General features: G+C 33.6%; 1 protein-coding gene across 2 annotated transcripts in view; it reads left to right on the plus strand.

The window, feature by feature from the left end:
- Positions 1-18,888, plus strand: part of LOC143198516 (protein apterous) — a 233,726-nt gene that overhangs the window by 184,793 nt on the left and 30,045 nt on the right. The gene's annotated exons all lie outside the window — the stretch shown is intronic.

An 18,888-nucleotide genomic window follows, 5' to 3' on the forward strand; every position in this document is an offset into this window, starting at 1 on the left:
CCGACGTGATCTTTCGCAAAATTGATGACTGAGTATCCATTAACAGGTATCCAGGTAGTTTTATGATCGTTGTACCACTTCTTTCATAGCTTAGTGTTGGTTTCTATTTTTGGGGTTTTGCTATAACATCGCCTCCAAGAAGGTTAACTTTGTGGAACTAGTGCCATACTGTTTTTGTCGAAATAATATTACTCAAGTGAGTGTTGAGTTCTGCTGTCCTACGGCAAAAGTATAACTGAACAATATTCGTCGCATTTTTTACACGGAAATAGTGTAGCCAATATGTAATGAAATATTTTATCTATCCCCTGTATATATTGTTATACTCAGTAATTATTTATATATACACTCTAGTTATAAACGCAGTGATAACAGGAAACGCTATCTTATTCCGTTTTATCTATTTTACCTTTATTTTAACTCACCGAAGACATTTCATAAACGCATACATAAATAACGGTCACATTATGTAAACACCACTGTTTCATTTCGATTTACCTCCATTCACCGAGCCACATCATTTTACCCTAAAGTGGTGACCCCGACGTGATCTTTCGCAAAATTGGGTTTGGACTCGTGAATGGAGGGTACGTAGAAAGTGGTGTATTTTACGTGGCCGTTATATTTTTTTTTTGTTTCAAAATTTTAAATATTTTTAATTCGATTCCTTTTCAATTTTACCTTCAAGATTCATTTTCATTTTATTCCGATTAATTTCATTATTTCCAATTAATTTTAAATTTTTTTTTTTTTGTCAAAATTTTTATTTCACAATCTTTTGGAATATTTTTGCATCACTGCTTAATCATCAGCGTCTCGGCTAAACATTTCTTTCGGCGCTATGTTTAAATCATAATGTCTTCCTTCGCTCGCCGTCTCCGTCATAATGGCAGATATTTTGATTTAAAAGGCTTTGGGCAGCTTCGGTCGGATACCGTCGTTATTTGTTTTTTCTGAATTAACCTAACGTATGTGACTACGGATTAGTCACAGAGCAGCTCCAGAAGCTAGGTACCGATTGCAGTCACCGTAGACTCGTTATGTCTTCGCCGAAGTACCAGAATTGCTAACGTCTGGTCGTCGAAGAAAATAAGCTACCACGTCGTCGAACAGTCGATCCTCCCACAGCGTCGATTACGGGAGCCCTGTCTGAAGAATAGCTTGTTTTCAACGTCGTCGATGGACCACATTCAAGTGCCAAAGCGACGATGATGCAACGGTATCTGTAGGGCCGGAAGATATCAACAGCCGTACCAGATCGCAACCGTACCAACCACAACCGTTTCGAACAATCATATTTTTTCAAAGCCCATTTTACACAGCACATTTGGTTTGTAATTTTATGTAAAATTCTGGCAGGGGAGTATTGTAGCGAATTGAGGCATGTCGAATTTTACATCGTGGAATAACGGTCTACAAAATACCCAGAAATATAATCCCAGATGTTGAACACGGGCGGGGTGCCAATTGGAACCCGACATCGAATAGCTGGCGGCAACCCCGAGACGTTTATCTGGGATATTACTGAAGGGTATTTCGGTCATTCAGTGCTCAACCCTCGTTTGGTTAAGACGTGCCACCATCGACTGCCCAAGCCTCGTCTTCAGGTAACTCCGCTGCCATCCGTTTTATTTATTTGTATTTTCACATTTTTATTTTGCCAATAAATAACGGTCACATTATGTAAACACCACTGTTTCATTTCGATTTACCTCCATTCACCGAGCCACATCATTTTACCCTAAAACTTTAAAAATCTATATTGTATTAAAATGCAAAATATGTATCAAAAGCACAATTTACTTTGCATTGGTTTCATTATCATGCTAAAATTACTACTTGTTCACCAATTAGTATACGTACCTCTTCCTTATTTCATAATTTTTCAACAAACAAAATTATCCTGTTTGGAGTGAGGAAAATCTTTAAGCTCGCCAGAAAATATTCATCCTCAAATACGCATCATAAAACAGAGACTGATAGAATATGATTTTTTAGATATACAGCGGATATACACAAAATAATATAAACTGATATTATTTTTTCATAACATCTTTGTTAGAAATACTTAGTAGGATCTTAATTATAAATTAATTCATTACTGCATTTCATTTGTACTTGGATTAATTCACAAGCAAGACGAGTGCGAGATAAATACATCAAGATGTATTCCTCAATTATAAATTTACAGTAACTCAAGTTATAGTTTGCCTTAAAACATAAACTTTATATAAGTTCGTATGGTTCGCTTCAATCTTTTGATATCCTATGCGTTATCCAGTAGTTGTATTGCTTCCACGTTAGTATGATTTAGTAATCTTCTTTCGTGTTTTAAGGCGAAATCTTGGATAACTTCACAGATCCATATGATTTCCAGGTAATCGTGTAGTTCTTCGTTGGTTACCTAGCGATAGGCATTGGTAATTAATAGAATAATTTTATTTTGACACCGTTGGATGACTAGTTGATTTGAATTTTTAGTGCAACCCCATATTTGAACGCCATAGGTCCAAAGTGGCTTTATGATTGTCTGATAAATCAATCTCTTTCATTTTAGATCAAGTTGAGAGTATCTTCCGACTAACCAGCATAGTTGCTTTATTTTGGTTCTAATGTGTTTTGCTTTTTGTCTAAGATGATGTTATAAACTGATATATACACAACATTTATTTATTAATAAGTTGTTGTCCCATTATTTTGCTAAAGCTAAAGAAGGGGAATCTTCTCCTAAAACCTTTAGAGCAAAAACTTCGCATTCGGTTCAGCTATGTTGAGGGCGATTGTGTTGGGAAGAGAAGATGCTTGATGATGCTTTGATGCTCCTCAAACCAAGACTGGACTTTTTTGGCTGTGTGTATGAGAGTATTATCATCCTGGAATTTGACAGTGTTCGGCGGCAATATGCTAGTCATTTTAAGAGCTTCATCGTTGAGGATGTTGAGATATCCATCCATAGAAATTTAGTCACCGATATGACTGAGTATCCATTAACAGGTATCCAGGTAGTTTTATGATCGTTGTACCACTTCTTTCATAGCTTAGTGTTGGTTTCTGTTTTTGGGGTTTTGCTATAACATCGCCTCCAAGAAGGTTAACTTTGTGGAACTAGTGCCATACTGTTTTTGTCGAAATAATATTACTCAAGTGAGTGTTGAGTTCTGCTGTCCTACGGCAAAAGTATAACTGAACAATATTCGTCGCATTTTTTACACGGAAATAGTGTAGCCAATATGTAATGAAATATTTTATCTATCCCCTGTATATATTGTTATACTCAGTAATTATTTATATATACACTCTAGTTATAAACGCAGTGATAACAGGAAACGCTATCTTATTCCGTTTTATCTATTTTACCTTTATTTTAACTCACCGAAGACATTTCATAAACGCATACATATTCCCATTTTATTCGCTCTCCAATGAACTATTCAGCAGGAACAGCATTATTGTTGCGTATTTATTATAATCGCCATCCAGTTTTATAGCTCGGAACGAAACTGAAATCGATGAAAACGTATAAAGCGAGGAAAAGCGACGTAATCGAGACGTATCCGCACAAAGTCGACCGGACCACCATCTATATGTAAATGCCGATCGATGCTCAACAGAAAACAATTATTACACTTGTAATTACGCGATCGTAAAATAAAATAGAGCGACGTCTGGTCCATTACCAGCTAAACCAGACCCTCCAGCGACTCAATTATGCCACTATTTCAACAAAATCATGTTATACACTTTGAAATATGCTATTAATATGCGTTTGCACTACGTTTATATAATGGTCGAGTTCTTGTACGTTTTTTATATAGGATGTACAAATATTTTTTTATTGTCTTGTATATTTGATACGTAATACGAAAATTAAATTAAATGATTTTTTACGTCTTACATTGGATATACTTAGTACAATCTTAACTTTATTATTACTGGTTTATTATTCCAGACATCAATTTTGTCCATCAATTTGGCTTCTGTAATATACACGGAACAACTGAACAAATACATAGATTGGTCAACCAAATTAACTAAAACTTAAACGATAAAAAATATTACCTAGCTGCATTTATTATTACCTGTGGCACAGTGAACTGCACGTTAAATTGAAAATGCTTTTGCCTCATACGCACTTTCAACTGCCGAAATCATACCTCATAGACAGATATTTTATTGTCAAACAGGGTGACGAATACACTGACCTACAGCTAATAGATTCGGGTGTTCCACAGGGCAGTGTTCTTGGCCCATTATTATATCTTGTCTATACAGCTGACATACTGACCTCAAGAAACACTACTGTTGCAACACATAGTGACGATACAACGGGTTTATCATCAGACGATGATCCAATATCAGCCATAAGAAAAGTCCAGCTTCATAGACAAATAAGACAAAATCTATCTATATGACATTCATCCTTTGTAGAAGAGTAAAGTCCCTCAGTAAAATTGAATAATAATGAACCTCAGCAAGCATACAACGTTAAATGTCTGGGAATGAATTTGATCGACGTTTGATATGGAAAAAACATATAGTGACAAAACGAAAACAGCTTGGGCTTAAACTATCCCAAATGTACTAGCTGATATGGCGTAAATCTAAATTATCATTAACTAACAAGTATACAATACATAATATTGTACAAGTTATTTTTTCTACCATCATGTATTTATAGCCTTTCAATATTAAAACAATTGTTGAACAAAATTAAACTAAATATAATATGCTTGATATGTTATTCACAAATAAATAAATATAATTGTTATTAACTACTTTTCTGCTTTTTTAGTATATTTAAATTGTTCGTCCATAGCAGTGCGATTCACTAACTTTAAAAATATTAATATTTTTATTCAGAATCGAATAAAATCGAAAGAATCGATTCATGTGCTCGATTAATCGATTCTTAGAATTGAAAAAAAAACAAAATCGGAATCGAGAATGGATTCTTTAAGAAACCTTCTCCTCCCTACTCTAACGGAATCCACCCCACATCACGACAGATGAAGATTTCAAGGCGGTGCTTCCGGAACGTCGGCCGACGCCGAGCGAAACTCAAAACCGAACGGTGAAATGCGCGTCCGATATCGCGGTTAGATATCGAGACGCGAACAATGGAACATTTACGAATAACGAACGGTCGTGGCTTTCCTAGATCGAGAACCAGATAGACGCGAGCGTCTGACACCTGTTCGGGGGGCCGAAACACCCCCCGCCGACAACGGAGACGTGGAGGAGTCCCTCTCGGGGCAGCGGACCGTAGGGGAACGACGAGGCGGTCTAGATCGTCGGGTTTCGATGAATCGGCTCTTTTCCATCGCCGTTCCGTGATGATTTTTATCGGGTGGATGCGGAAGAGGAGGATCTTTCTCCGTGTGGTTAGACGTCCTTAATTATGGTTCATATTTACGGTTAGATTGTGAATAGGCGATGGAATCGAACAAATGTCTTCTTATATAACGCATATGCTTTGAGTATCTGCGGTTTACTATCTTTTCTTGACGTATTAAGAGAGTCAAACGTTCAAACGTATTGCCAAAGTTTATAAAAACGTAAAATCCCTTTTAAACTCAAATTATTTTTCTTTCTCATATTATTAATTAGGATTACTGCAATTAAAAAGAGACAGAATGAAGTATGATTCGAACGTGTAACCAAATCGGTCTATAAAATTCGATTTCTATTGGTACTGGTCAATACCGTTGTCATATATGATTGTAAATATAATAACACTATATAATAACTAGAGTTCTTTTATTATATTAACAAACCACTTATCTAGAATACCTAGAGTACGTCTTTTTAAGTAATGGCATATCCTGGAGGTCTAATCTATCTAATTAAGAATTGTATATCCAAGCAATGTATTTTACTTTCATTAGGAAGCTTAGTAACCTTTTTACATTAAGCTATTGTTTCTTTCATTGCTCTGCTTCCTTATTAAGTAATTTTGACATCACTGTGTTTTTCTGAGTTTCTTATGTTATATATATCTATATCTACAAAACAGTATTCATTCTCTCCTTATACATTCTAATGTAATTATTATATCTAATTCTGAACAATTGATCTGAAATCCAAATTTTCGATACAATTTTTATAGTACGATTTGTTCTTTGCTTCGAGATTTCATTGAGAGTTTTTCGCTCAATAAGTCTAGCAATTCATTGCCTTGCAATTATTTGATGCTCCAGGTCGCAGATCTGGAATGATCATTTGTAAGTCGTTGATATGAAAACCAACAATTAGGCTATAATGGAGAAACATCACCATAAGTTTCTAGAGATATCTTATGGGCTTCGGCAGCAGCTTCCCTCAAATCAAATCAAAGCAAGACAAATTAGCATCTGCTTGCACTGAATAAAACAATAATTTGAAATTTAAGTATTATTTTAACACTAAGGTTAAGTAGTTTAATAGTTGCTTACATTAACATTGATAAAAACTCACTTATATCGAAGAACGATGTAAAATACAAGACCCTCTGGAATGAAAACTATTTAGCGCTAATATGAATGGGTTAAGGTCGCACAAAACTGTTGGCGAAGAACGGAACATCTCCAGATGAAGAACAAAGATAAGGAGGCTCGAATAATGGCGGCCAGTACGGTTTTTTCCCATCGTATTTAATTCAAAGCTCATGTTTCCCAAGAACAGTCCAAAACCCACTCGAAACGAAAAAAAATACCGAACCAATTCTAAATTATGCGCATAAAATTTGCAACAATTACTAAATGTTTATCCAGCCTATCCGTTAAACCACTTTCTGTCTCGATCCGAACATGCACCATATTAAAAAAGCCGATTTGATTATACATGTCTCTCGGTTTGAATTCATTTACGCCCAACTGAATTAAAATCGATCCGTTTATTGATCTAGATATTAAGTCGTAGTTATTAATTTGTTGGTATTCGTCGAGGTAATGTCGACGGAGAAGGAAAAGAGATGGCTAAAGTTGTTTCGCGTTGATTGGTTGGGTTTGGATTAGAATTAATCGAAACCGATTGGTTTTTGTTGCCTGTTACCGTAACGGTAGATATGCGATAACTTTGAATTTATTGACAGAAATGTATGGACATTGATCCGATTTTTTCATAATTCGTAACTGAATCAAGATATGTACGGGTATTTAGTCAATTAGGCTTAAGAATACGATCTAGCTGGTCTGTTATTATAGACGCAAAGGAAATAATTTGTTTAACCTAGTAACATAGCTAGTATACTAGTCTTAAAATATAAGATGTTTGTATCTTTGTTTTAGATTTTAAAGTATTTTACCAACTAGGAGTTTATCTGGACTGGACCTACAGTTTAACGTGGGCTCCGAACCGCGGTCCTCGGCATTAAGCCCACCGACTGGCGAGTGACCAATTTAGAAATCATCCCAGAAGACATCCGGTCTTACCCAGCCTGGTTACTGGCCTGACTGAGATCATTTTCTTTGTCGAATTTTACACTCTTGCCTATGACAATTACAAATATTAAACAATCACAATGTGGCGACCGCCACGACCCTTTAGGCCACCACGAATTCACCACCAGCAAGTACAAAGGTTGGTAACGCCGATGGATTAGTACCATGCGGTTCCAGGCGATAAAAGACCATCACGACGACGTCTCGCTCTTTTTTCTTTTCTTCATCCCCTTGTAATAGTACCACTTCCACAGCGCTACCGTACTTCCTATACCTAACCTAATATCCTTTCAATTCTCCCGTCGACCACATGTATCATTTAACATTGAAATAAACAGTATTTCTTCAACCAGTATTTTCAGTTCTCGTGCAAATTCCTTTCAAAAATAGTAGTGAGGGTTCTGACAAATAATCGCAGCAGCAGTCACACATTTCGACCGACTGACCGACCCGACGAACATTCCTACAACAAACATAAATTTACGACCATGCATTACTACTGCGCCACCAAGCCGGCCAACGTTTGTTGGATCAGCTAGTATTATATACTAGTAAATTTAAAACAATCTGATATAAAGTTATTAATTAAAAATCAACATTTAATCAGTTAAATTTCATATATTCACAACGCTTCAAAAATGACCGCTGTTCATTTGAAAATCAGGCTTCTAAATGACAGAACAAAAGAATTCGTTTTACATAAAATAAACTAAATAATAGCAAGAACAATGCCTGGCCATGTTTACAAAACTGTAACTACGTTTCTATCGCACATTGTACCGGATTTTAGAAAAATATATTTTGAATTAAATGGGTTGGAAAGGATTCCGATATCAATCTCTATATAGAACGGGGTTTCTTGAATTAAACCTCGCATAAATCCGGAAAATATACATCTGGAACTACAATAGAACATTATATCGTGGCACATTCTTTCATTACGCTGATTATTCATAATTTAAATGCAAAATATAGAAGATTATTTTTCTGTATACAACTTTTTTTCATTAAGCGAGCGCGGATAAGACCGAGAACTTTTTATATACGACCTATTTGTCTTCAGTTATACTATTATCTCTAGAGATTTGCATATATTACCGAGTTATTTATGAATCCGATAGCAGAATATGTTGCAAAATGATTATAATTCGTTAGGTGTTAGCGAAAAATTAATTTTTATGTTAATTCGTTATTTATTAGGTAATTTTATTTTAATCTATTTAATTTCATATATATAGCATATCCGATGAAACAGCCAATGCACGTCATCAAAATTTATAAAGTCTGCAGGTCGCTGTGTTGCCGCATCAAAATCGACTTATTTAATGTAAAATTAATGTAAATAAAATAATGAACAAAAATATGTCTGGAGGTTTGATCTACTTGAATAACAATTATATATTCAAGTAAAATATTTTAGTTTTATTAAAGAACATATATACCTTTTTACGTCTAGTTCTCGTTTCCTTCGTATCAGTCTTTCCTTGTGAAGTCATTTTGATATCATATACTTCTCTTTTATTTATTCTCTTTCTACCTGTGTACATTTTCTTTGTTGATAATATTAGATTTCAGTGAATTCTCCTTAATACCACATCTGCAAAGTAGTTAGTTTTCATTCTCTCCTCATACTCTCTAACATGTTTCACGCTCTTTCAATACGATTTTCGTCAATTATTCCAATTATACATTCTTATTTAGTTCTTTGCACTCTCATCACTCTGTTTTATAATTGATGGTTTCTCCAAGTTTTTTAAAAGCTGATTTTCAAACCAGTGTAAAAACTTGTTATTGTAAATTTCTCCAATGAATTCGCCCTACAGCATAGAGGAAAAAAGAACCCCAGCATGAAGAATATATATATAATAATGAATTATTTAAAAATATCATGAGTAACAAAACCTAATGAATTAGGAAGGAAGTTCCATTAGACCTCTTCGTGGACCTCTCTTCCTTTTTCCTATTAAATAATATTTTTTCTAATAATATATGCAGATTTTATATATTTCATAAATCTAATCTTGGATAGAGCTGACTTTAACGGAATTTTGATTTTTCAATGAGTGAATATAATGATAGCAAGTCAATTGAAAAGTCCCCGGCCTGACACATAGATGGCGCTACTAGAATTAAATCCTCATATTTTTTAGTTAGCTCTAACCCTCAAAAGGTACGTGTATACATTTGATAACTATCGGATTATTAGTTTGTGAATTATATCATTTTGAGTGAAGCCTGTTGATAAAATTTTGAAGGGAAAATTACAGTTGAAGCAAAAAGTTGGCTTCATGCCGATTTTCCGAACACTGCCCCAGGAAAACTAACCATCAAGGATTGGTATGTTAAGTTTAGACGTGGTGAAATTAGCACCGAAGATGTTGAATGCAGTGGACGCCCAAAAGGTGTTGTTACCGACGATAATATTTAAAAAATCCACAAAATGATTTCGAATGACCGTAAATTAAAATTGAATGAAATAGCAGACACTCTAAAGATATCAACTGAACGTGTACATCATATCATTCATAAATATTTGTGTATGAGAAAGCTCTGTGCAAAGTGGGTGCCGTATGAACTCACTTTTGAACAAAAATAACGATGAGCTGATGATTCGGAGCAGTGTTTGAAGATGATCAAGTGTAATAGACCCGAGTTTTTGCGTCGTTTTTTTACAGTGGATTAAACCCGCTCCTAAGCATGGAAAAACGCAAAAGTCGGCTGGCAAGGTTATGGAGTCTGTATTTTGGCATCAGCATGAAATAATTTTCATTGATTACCTTGAAAAAGGAAGGACCTTCAACAGCGACTACTACATAGCGTTATTGGACCGCCTGCTTCGCATTGTCTTGCACCGTGTTAAAAACCCATGAATTGGGGTACGAATTGCTTCCTCATCCACCGTATTCTCCAGATCTGGCCCCCAACAATTATTTCCTGTTCTCGAATCACAAAAGAATGCTCGCGGGGAAAAATTTTCGTCGAATGAAGAGGTGATCGCACAAACTGAGGCCTATTTTAAAGCAAAAGACAAATCGTACTACAAAAATGGTATCAAAACGTTGAGGAGTCGCTATAATCAGTGTATTACCCTTGAAGGGAATTATGTTAAATAAAAAAAAATTTTGACAAAAAAATTTGTTTTACATTGGTAGGCCGGGTACTTGCAACACGCTAAATATATTTCCAATAAAACCGCAGCAACTTAATATTTTAACACATTTTACTAGAAGAAAGTGTCTCCCATTATCTCGTTTTTGGTCGAAGTAATTCATTAGACACGCCGTTTCTATAGTCTCCAATTATTATAACCAATGTTTCGCAGAATTAGGAAGACATCACTAACCAGTACCAGTACGAACACAAATCGAATTTTATAGACTGACTCTTAACTAGGGTTATATACATCGCATAGAACACATCTGTTCTCAATAAATTAATTTAATTTTGTATAAACATTTTGTTGCTTAAGAGGACATTGGACATTGGACACGAAAGTTTATCTTTAGTTTAATTGAAGGGAAATTAATATGTAATCATACAATGTTGATGAACTATTGGACAAAAATTCAGCCACAATTTTTAAAGTAACAAGATCTGGCGCCTTTTGCTGGAAAAGAAAAGGAGACTTAAAATCGGGCGGCCGCTTCTAAAAATATTGTGGGGCCTATTAGTGGCGTTAAAAGACTATGATCTTGCATGATTAGTCAGCTGACGAGAGACTTGTGCTCTATCCGTCCATACCGGCTGCCGTTTCTCATCGCTAATGAGGCAAGAAATCGATACCTTGTAGGAAGCTGTGTCGCCGACAAAGACCACCACAAAAAAAAACAACCACAACAAATCAGTCGTGATGATGTTATATTATTTTGTTTCTGACACCCTTACGAGAACATATTTCATTTCCCACCAACATTATATTTTCTCTTTTTTATAGATATATTTAAAAAAATATATGAGTCCTAGTGTTTCTTTCAGTCATAACACTTATATAAATATATGTTTAAAAAAAATTATAGGCAATTATTAATTAGGTTGTAGGTTTTGAAAAAATCACTAAACACTGAGTCTGAGTGACTTTGTATATGTATATATATATATATATATATATATATATATATATATATATTTTTTATTATCTATTGGATCCGAATGTTTCTTCGAACGATTTTTATGTATATCTTTATGTAAGCCATATCTAATTTGAGGATATTTTGAGGAAAAACACGTTTGAATTTATTAAAATTGTTCTCTAAAGAATCTGGTATAGTTTATGTAATATACATATATTTTTACAAAATTAGTTAAATCCATAATAATGCACGAGTGTTATACTACTTACAATATTATATCTTATCACAAAACGTTGTCTACTAAAACAATCTCACTTATACCTAAAATTCTGTTTCAAATTTTCAGGTCAGCTTTAGCGCTCCGAAATTATTGTAAACTATCTTTACACCAATTTTTCTCTTCACAGTTATTTTTAATATGACAATACCCTTGCTCTAGTGCACACTATATACAGAATATATATAAATACATATACAATAAATCAGCTAAGTTTTTAAAACTTATAATAGTATTTCAACAGTAGTATATCTATTGTAAAATCGATAAATATTTAAAAATAATAGCCTATGGCAACCATAAATCCAAAATAAACGTTGTAAATCATTTCAGGAAAAGGCCATATAATATACAGCGTGTCAGTAATAATATGTCCGTAGTTTTAAAAAAAATAAATTAATTACTTTCTTTTTCTCATACATGTTGTTAAAATATGGATTTGAAATGCTAATGTCCTTAGATCATTTTGAGTTATATATGATGAGTTGAACGAGCTGTGTGTGCTGTGGCCTCATCTTGCTCTAGTCCTTGCTCACTCAGTCATTTCAGATACAAGAAAATTTCGAATCATGTCTTGGTACCGTTCAGCAATAACAGTGACAACAACACCTTGGTTATTTTCAAAATAATAGGGACCAATGATGTTTTCAGCACGAATACCACACCATACAGTTGTTCTTAGTCGATGCAATGATGTTTCATGAATTAATTGAGGATTCTGTGTTCCCCAAAATCGAGTGTTCTGATCATTGACTTGGCCAGTGAGAAGAGAATGGGCTTCATCGCTCATAAAAATCTTCAATTCCACCAGACAGCCTTAGGATTGCTTTCGGCTTATTCTTGTAGCGTATATTTATCCATAATAAAATATGGACGTCTACACAACACAATGGTTAAAGCAAAACTAAGCTAAACGTCACATAACTGAGATATATATATATATATGTATATATATATATACATGTATATATATATATATATATATATACAAAGTCACTCAGACTCAGTGTTTAGTGATTTTTTCAAAACCTACAACCTAATTAATAATTGCCTATAATATATTTTTTATTATCCATCTTCTATTTCTCGTTTTATAGTTGGCGTATTGGATCCGAATGTTTCTTCGGACGATTTTTATGTATATCTTTATGTAAGCTGTATCTAATTTGAGGAAAAACACGTTTGAATTTATTAAACTTGTTCTCTAAATAATCTGGTATAGATCATATAATATACATATATTTTTAACAAAATTAGTTAAATCCATAATAATGCACGAGTGTTATAATACTTACAACTATTATTAGTCAGCAATTACTTACAATTATATTTTAAATATGTAATCCATTCAAGTATATCTTCAGGTAGTAAGCTGATTTTATGGAAATAACATTCAAAGTAACAGAAATAATATGTTTGAATACAACAATGATCTGTTTTAAGGTCTTTTTAGTTAGTTTTAAAATATTTATTATAATTTATAAGAAATTGAATATGTACGTACAGTACAACTACCAAAACTTATTTTCTCGCCAATTCAATAATCAATGAAAATTTATAGAAATGGAACACTATTTTGGAACTTTAACAAACATTATTCTACTTTATTTTCTTCCAAGTATGGAAACAATATACTTGTGAGCTGCAGTTGTAATTTAAAGGCTTACCTATACCTCTAACAAAATATTGTACTATATGTATACTAGAAAGGGAATTATCATTCATATTTACATGATACAATACTAAAAAGCTCGAGGTTTTAGACCCTTGTATTATTATGCTATTCAAAGCCTTTAAAGTTAGTTGTTTTCTTATCTCGTCAAGCAGAATATGCTTGTAAACGAATTCCTCGCTCAAAGTGTTAATTCTAACACTAAATAACTTACTTCAGATATTAGACAATCGGATAAATACGTATATAAATCGCCAGGATAGATCATGCGACACCAGGCCGGTCCTATTTAGACCTCCCACTGATCCGGAAACCCCAGACCGTTACAAAAACATTCTCACACCGAAAATCGAACACAGAGAGGAAGAAAAAACATATACACGCACCGTACAAATAAAACATTTGTATAAATGTGAATTGTTACAAACGTATTAAGGGCATTACTACGCCAGGGGGACCTAGTGGGGGCCCCCCGTGGAGATGCGCGCCGGATTTACCAACCCCTAAAGAGACCGTTTCGTGACCAGCTATTGAAACTGAGGCACCAGCATTGTTGCCGTTGGGTTTCGATTTTTTTAGCGTCGGTCTCTCTCTCAGTCATGCAAAATGCGGCAAAAAGTCTCCGGTGTTTCCTGTCGATGGGGCAAATTGTTCCATACGATTCATATCGTCACCTCAACGATGTAACATGTAGGTATTGTTTTGAAACAGCTGGGTACAAATACTACTAATATATTATGTTATAATTCCCAGACGTTTGGAAGATGATTAATATGTCATGGTCACAAAACCTGGAAAAATACCAAATGAAATAGAAGCCTATAGACTTATCTCTCCGTTGAAAATAATTTAAAAAGTTCGTAGAATGGAGGAAAATGCTTAATAACAAAAAGGAATAGAATTAAGAAACAGAAAACTTATTAACTCAATATATGATATGACGGCCTATTCATAATCTACAGAAAATGTTACCAAAACAATACACAAAGCCTTGGAGGTTTTATAGGTGCACAAAGATACTACAGGGCTAATTACTTACACGAAGACCTTCAAACCGTCACACAGAAAATCAAGAGAATTGCAATGAGGATAGACCGCATTTTCAGATCATTTTCGACGTAATATAACACTTGGATAACACCAGAACAGGACAGCGACTCAAAGAACCAAAAAATTGGAACTTGTTTTGTGTAGTGAGGTGCATTTATTAAAAAAACACAGCAACATAAGACAGAATAAGACTGAATTGTTCTCCTATATATTTACCTAAATTGAAATTTTTGTAAAGACGAATTTTAGGTTAGTCAGCAACGACTAGTAGCAAAGTAATAAATAAATTTTTAAAATGTTAAATGAATATTACATTGTATTTCTCATACTATATGAATATAAAACTCCTTTGAGATATATAACAGAGATTCAGCTTGTACATATTAATTATATTTCAGTGACACTCAATCTTCTTTGAATTTTATTTTACTATTTATATGACAATATGTTAAATATCAGTATTACGCCAACGATCATCAAACAATAGTCTCATTCGTTAGGAATAGCTGACCTGTTAAACTCGATGGTTTTTTTCGTTTCTCTTCATGGAAAAAATAACTATAACTACTATTGTGTATTATTGAACAATCCAGTGTGTACAGATATTATTAGTCAAACATATTTGCAGTATTGAGTTTCAACTATTTAAAAGTGGTGAGTTTTTATATCAGAGACAAAGAACAGCTTGGACGTGACCAAAAGCCCAGTTCGAATTCTCAAAGAACTTCAAGACATTTAGCAGTTGATGATAGAAAACATTCAATAGAAATACTTGTTCAGGTTGATGAAGAATGACCTGCACAACGTTTTGAATTTTAAAGACGTTTTCTGTTCCCAAAAAATATTTTGATTGAAATATATCGTGCCAATTTTTGTCGATAAATACTTTCTTAACGTAATAAATGATCAGAATACATGCAATAATCTAATAACGATAAATATCTTATCACAAAACGTTGTCTACTAAAACAAATCCCACATCTCACTTATATCTAAAATTCTATTTCAAATTTTCAGGTCAGTTTTAGCGCTCCGAAATTATTGTGAACTGTCTTTACACCAATTTTTCTCTTCACACTTATTTTCAATATGACAATACCCTTACTCTAGTGCATACTATATCAAAATATATATAAATACATATACAATAAATCAGCTATGTTTTTAAAACTTATAATAGTATTTCAACAGTCGTATATCTATTGTAAAATCAATAAATATTCAAAAATAATAGCCTATGGCAACCATAAATCCAAAATAAACGTTGTAAATCATTTCAGGAAAATGCCATATAATATACAGCGTGTCAATAATAAATGTCTGTAGTTTAAAAAAAAATTAAAATAATTACTTTCTTTTCCTCATGTGGTTAAAATATGAATTTGAAATACTAATGTCCTTAGATCATATATGATGAGTTGAACGAGCACACACAGCTGTGACCTCATCTTGCTCTAGTCCTTGCTCACTCAGTCATTTCAAATACAAGAAAATTTCGAATCATGTCTTGGTACCGTTCAGCAATAACAGTGACAGCAACACCTTGGTCATTTTCAAAATAATAGGGACCAATGATGTTTTCAGCACGAATACCACACCATACAGTTGTTCTTAGTGGATGCAATGATGTTTCATGAATTAATTGAAGATTCTGTGTTCCCCAAAATCGAGTGTTCTGATTATTGACGTGGCCAGTGAGAAGAGAATGGGCTTCATCGCTCATAAATATCTTCAATTTCACCAGATAGATAGGATTGTTTCGGCTTGTTCTTGTAGCGTATATTTATCCATAATAAAATTTGGACGTCTACACAACACAAAGGTTAAAGCAAAACTAAGCTAAACAGCACATAACTAAGATGGCGTTCAAGCAAAATAGTAGCGTGATTTTTGCCGCACCTGTTATTTTTCCTCATACGGGCTGAACCTTTACATGGCCTACTATATAGTATATAGAGTAGTATGTGGTCTAGAGTATATATCTAACACTAAAAAATTTGATTATTTTTTACTTTTTAGTGAGTCTCTTATTTATTGTTTAATGTCGATTAATTTTTTTTTGTTAAAGATATTTTATTAAATGATTCCTTTTACCCTGTTATGACAGAAATATGATTAACTTAATACATTGTGGTCGAATTTCGGCTACGCAGCGAGCACTAGTATATAATATTACAAGTAAATGGTGTTAGAATACCAAAATTTTGTTCGTATTTCGGCTACAGATCCACCAGTAGCTATTAAAATATTCCCTGGGTTTTCTGGTTGATTATCAAGTAGTTTAGCGAGACAGAAACAAGTAGGAGAAAAAACAGGCGAATATCACCGCTGTATCGAACTAATTTACCCAACGATGGGCAATCGCCCGTAGTCTAATGGGTCTCGGACGGCGTTTCCTAGGCGCCGCCGTACCGCAAAAAGCCGACCGTGGCATTAGCCAGGAGTAATTGTTATTTAGCGGATCGATTTGTCGGCGAGCGCGTGAAAAACACTCGGAGGTATTTAAATTGATTTCCGCTGGTCTCGATATGGGCCGGGGGACGCTATGGCTACCGCGGCTCGCCGAATGATCGCCATATATGCGACCCGTTTTCGCTTTTACTTATCTAGTTTACTTTCTGAGCGGCACCTGATTAGAATTACAAATGTTTTATAGCTGCCGTATATGCCGAGTGCAGTTTTTTTCCTATTTTCACTTAATTCGAGTCGCGAACAGAAGTTCTACTTCACATTGTTCTTCTGGGAAGTTGTAAAATTCGCATGTTATATCTTTAATTTGTATGGAAATCCGCGTGTCATATCAAAGGTTTTTAGTTTTACCGTTGTCAATCTTGTTCTTGAGATTCTGTCAATTATTCAATTTTAAATATTTTAATATCTATATATAAATATACATATAGTCTATTCAAAGTTATTTTGTACATACATCATCTAAATTTGTGATGTTAAAACTTCGCAATGTTTACAACAAAATTCTAGTTTAAATAAAATAATGAAACAAGAATATGATCAAACATGTATATATCTTAACATTATAGTACATCTAATGCATATATTATCGAAGGACCTAAAACTACAATTAGGAACACAGCTATAATAGTTTGTGTCTTTTTCACACTAGTATGGATAGAATTTTAGGCGCGTTTTTTATGTAGTTATATCCCCCTGAGGCCTAATCCACCTAATTAACAATTATATATCAAAGTAATGTATTTTACTTTTATTGGAAAGCATATTTACCTTTTTACGTTTAGTTCTTACTTCCTTGAATAGTATGTTTACTTTTCAAGTCATCTTGTACACCATTCTTGATAAAATTAATCACTGAATTCATGCCTAATGCATTTACCATATTTACAAAACAGTTAGTATTCATCCTCTCCTCATACATTTTAACCTAATTCTTATATTTGATTCTGAACAATTACAATCATATCTATGCAAACAAATCCTTCATCAATTAAAAAATATTTTGTTTACATTTGGGCGACACAAATTACACTTTATAAAAACCAATATCTAATTTAGTCTCTTATTCATGAGTCCATGTCAAAACCTATTCAGATAAGTACAGTTAGTTTATGGCTCAATGCGATATTACAAAAATTATGTTATGTATGATTTATAATACATATACCATATTTATATAGGAGAAAACATATAATAATGCTTTATGTCAAAAAATCCTGAAATTGAAGAATAAAACAAAAACTTGGCTCGTTATCCTGAATCATTAAATTTATTGTCTTCCAAATAGACCCAAATAGACACATCATATAGGTAACGTCGTGTTGAACAAAAAGAAGTGCAGAATCAGACTCAAAATCCAGGAACTGTACTTGTAAGAGATTGGTTTATATTGTTATCTATCTGGACTTATGGGGTGTAAATATGGAGTATAAACTTGTTGGTAATCCAGCGCTGCCAAAACAATGTTCCACGATTAATTACCAATATTTATTGCTACGTAACCAACGAATAACTGCTGGGTAACTTCGAAATCAAGATCTAGGAATTTATCCAAGATTTCGTCTGAAAACATGAGATGTGGTTACTAAATCACAGTGGAAGCAATACTGTAACCAAACCATAATATATAACCAACCTTTTTGAATTCAACACTCATTTTTGATAATTTCTATTCACGGTAAGTTTTCTGCAACTTTTTCAGCCTCCCGACACATCAAATTATATTTGAAATACAATATTTAACACATTTTTTTTCTAAAAATTTATTTAAAATTGAGATCACAACAGGAAAAATTAATCAATGTAAACCAAATGATTTTCATTATTGCCTTAAAGAAGCTTTTAAAATGAGTGTTTCCGGTAGTTTTCTGACCTAATGAATGTCGAAACTTGAACCGAACACTCCATCTAAATAAATTTAATATATTAATA

This window comes from Rhynchophorus ferrugineus, unplaced genomic scaffold, assembly GCF_030347505.1.
Source record: "Rhynchophorus ferrugineus isolate W39M unplaced genomic scaffold, kcgeb_rfMv2 rfM6, whole genome shotgun sequence".
NCBI lineage: Eukaryota > Metazoa > Arthropoda > Insecta > Coleoptera > Curculionidae > Rhynchophorus > Rhynchophorus ferrugineus.